Raw genomic sequence first — 3,770 nt, forward strand, 5'->3', positions numbered from 1 at the left:
ATGAACAAACATCTCTTAGTAGACATATGCACACACTATACTTAATAATTGCTGGCTTCCTTTTTTTTACAAAGTTCCTTCCATGTAAAAATCAGTTTTATTGTTACTTCATTAAAAAATATTCTGATCAAATAATGTACAGAGGAAAGGTAATTTAGCCTCAAGTCTACAATATAATAAAAGAGAAAATGATTGATTTTCTGTTCAATTATCATATTTAGGACATCACAAGTAGTGTATTAGTTTCCAGAGAGCATCACTAAACTTTCTGTGTCAAAAATTCCATGTACTGTCCTTGAGCATGAAGATAGCAAGCTGGCCAGTTGTATATTGTCCACACTGGTTTTCCAACATAGTTCTTTTCATTCAGTGTGAAGAAGTGATAAATTCCTGCAGAAAGTGTTGTTTTCCTTTCTCCATGAAAATCCAGATTCATGTGTCCTCTTTATCCCTTACATTAAAATATTAACTACCATCCAAGATATATCAAATTTCATCATCCAAGTGTAAATGTTCTTCATAAAACATTTTAATCTTTTCTTCATAATTTGATAGCTTATCATTGCATATGGTTACTATGTCCATCAGGAGCAGTTTCTTTCTTTTTGGACTTTTCTAATTTGGAATCATTCTCATATTTGTCAGCATTCAGTTTCCAGTTACCATCCCATGCTGACGCAGCTGCTCCAGGGTGATGGGGCAGCTAGGCCCCAGATATTGAGTTTTTCTCTGATCGTTGTGGAACTCAACCAGATACCACATCTCCACCATCTTTCCAGCCTCCACAGAAGGCTGCAAGTCTTGGGGCAACAATGCAGGGCAATGCCCTACTTCGGACTGGAGCAGCTCTTCCCCCAGCTAGAAGGAAGCAGCTCCACCCATGCATCTTCCAGCACCAATGAAGTTTTCCTTTTTAAGCATACAAGATACTTCAAACATTTAGTGTACTCTGTGCAATAAAGCAAGTGTCAATAAATTTAAGTGGGTCACGATAAGTGATGATATTCTACCTTTATAGTGCAGCTATGTCACACACAAGTTTTGAAAGATATTAAAATGTTTCTATATATGTAGGAATTCAAAAATTAATTTCTAAATAATTGATAGTTAAAAGCAGAAACATTAAAAATTGAAAATTTATCAAATTGAATATTAAAAATAATTTATAAAAAATTGTATGATGTAACTAAAGTAGTAGGTAAAGTAAATTTGACAACCTTAAAATTGTCTTTTAGAAATGAAGAAATTTTCAACATGAATGACTCAATCTTAAACCTCAAAGTATTAGAAATCATTAATATAATTAAAACTTCTAAGGAAACAATTTTAATGATTTTAATATACATGAATTAATAAAACAGGAAATAAATATAAAAGAAGAGATCCACAAATCCAATGATTCATTAATCAAAAATATTTGAATATTAAGCTGATAATTGAAAAAAAAGATTTTTTAGATATCAAAAATATTACTGTGAATTTATGAGAATACATTTGAAAATTTAGATGAAATATAAAACCTGATACCAACATATACTTACCAAAATTGGCTCAAGATAAAAGAAAATGCCATAAATATGAATTCTTATAAGAATTTGAATGCATGTAAACAATCCACCCATGAAGACATGATAGGCCCAAATGACTTAATTGACAAGTTGGTAAAAATATTCCCACCTGTTTTAGTTTCCTGGCTGCTAAATCAAATATCATGCAATGGATTGGCTTAAACAAGAGTAATTTATTGGTTCATGGTTTTGTGGCTAGGAGAATTCCAAAATCAAGGCATCATCGAGGCAATACCTTTGACCAGAAAACTATGGTACCTTGGAGCTGGTTGCCAGTGAGCCTTGGTCCTTGGCTTTTCTGTCAAATGACCTCTCCTGGCTTCATCCTTCTCTTCTGGGTTCCACTACTGTTCAGTTTTGATCTGTACTCTCTGGCTTTCTCTCTGTCTGTAGCCTTCCCCATAAGGTCTTTGTAATAAGATTAAGGCCCGTACCGGAATGGATTAAATTTAAATTCATGTTTTTCTTGGGCATATAGCTCCAAATCACCATCCCACCTAAAGAAAGCTTTAGAAGACTAGAAAAAGAAGCAGTATTTTCCATCTTTTAAATGAAAGTTTCATATCACTGATACTAACTCAGAGAGCTAATCTGAGAAAGGAAAACTACAGATGATATTTATATTGAACATATATTACAAAATATTAAACAAAGGTTAGCATATTGAATCCAGAACTTTATAAAAAGCAGGGTTAATGCATAAAGAACAAGCTTATTTTACCCTAAAATTCAAAAGCTACTTAACTGTAAGAAACACAACCAATTAATTAATTAACTGTATTTAAAGATGAAAGATAATGGTCATTTCAATAAATGTAATTTGATGAAAATCAACATTTCTTTGTGATGATAATCCTAATCAACAAAGTGGGAATGAGAGGGAAGTTTCTTAAATTTTACAAAGTGTCTAATAAAATCATGGTGGAAATGTCATAACTGATGTTGAAATATTTAAAATTTTCCTTTCTGATTGGCTACAAATGGGCCCACTCTCTTTGTGCTGGTTTGAACCTCTTATGTACCCCAGAGAATGCCATGTTCTTTTAGTCCATTCTTGTGGCTGCAGACCCATTGTGTGTGGGAACTTTTGGTTAGATTGCTTCCATGGAGGTATGTCCCACCCAATGCAAGGTAGTCTTAATCCTTTACTGGAGTCCTTTAAGGAAGTTCATGGAGAGAGAGCTTAGAAAGAAAACACCCTGGGAGACACTCAGAGAGAAAGCCACTGAAAACAGAAGCTAATCCCAGGAGAAAAGAACCAGCAGCCTCTGTCTATATGCCTTCCCATGTGACAGAGGAAACCCAGATGCCAGCAGCCTTTCCATAGAGAAGTTATCCTCTTGGTGATGCCTTAATTTGGACTTATTTTCATGGCCTTAAAATTGTAACATGTAACCTAATAAATTCCCATTGTTAAAAACTGGTCCATTTTTGGTATATTACATTTCAGCAGCTTTAGCAAACTGAAACACTCTTCCATTCAAAATTGCCTTGATGATAATAGCCAGTACAATAACTCAAGAAAATATAAATAAAATTATAAGTACTGGAAAGGCAAGAAAAAATAAACCATAAGTGACATGACATAAAATGGTAGAGAGCTCCAAGCATCAATCTCACCAATGAAGCAACCACTAATGTTGCAAAACTTGGCAAAACCAACTTTTTCAGAATTCTGGAATCTAATAGAAAATGTACTAGAATGAGGGTAATGCTTTCTTCAAAGACCCTGCCAAATTTCTGTAAGAAAATGTGTTTTTTTTTATTATCTGCATATCATTTCCCATTCCCAAACTTGGCATGACCATGGGTAAGGCATCCCACATAACTCTCGTGTGTCCTGCTGGTGTTGGGGTTGGATGGGTGGGGGAATTTGGATATTGTTCTTTAAAAAAAAATATGTGATTTTGCATTTTGACCAGTCTGGTGATTCCCTAAGAGGCTAGCACAGAGGTGTGTCTTCGTTTTTCTGCCCTTGAGTTAGTGTGGTTTCCTGGGAATCATATGTTAAAAGCATTAAAGACATGATTCCAATGGCCTTCTGGGACAAAGGATGGTAGATGAAGTAAACACAGCCAGATCAAAAATCTTGAGAATCAAAAGGTTACATTAGTGACAAAATGTCATATACCTAGAAATTATCCAGCAATGTAAGCAACATATATACAAGGCCTACATGATGGCATGTGTGTGTGTGCCCCT

At 34.5% G+C, this 3,770-nt stretch overlaps 1 pseudogene; it reads right to left on the minus strand.

The window, feature by feature from the left end:
* Positions 1-259: 259 nt before the first annotated feature.
* On the minus strand, positions 260-771 carry LOC119530280 (annotated as a pseudogene).
* Between the last annotated feature and the right edge of the window lie 2,999 nt (positions 772-3,770).

Source organism: Choloepus didactylus, chromosome 3 (assembly GCF_015220235.1).
Source record: "Choloepus didactylus isolate mChoDid1 chromosome 3, mChoDid1.pri, whole genome shotgun sequence".
In the NCBI taxonomy this organism is placed as follows: Eukaryota; Metazoa; Chordata; class Mammalia; order Pilosa; family Megalonychidae; genus Choloepus; species Choloepus didactylus.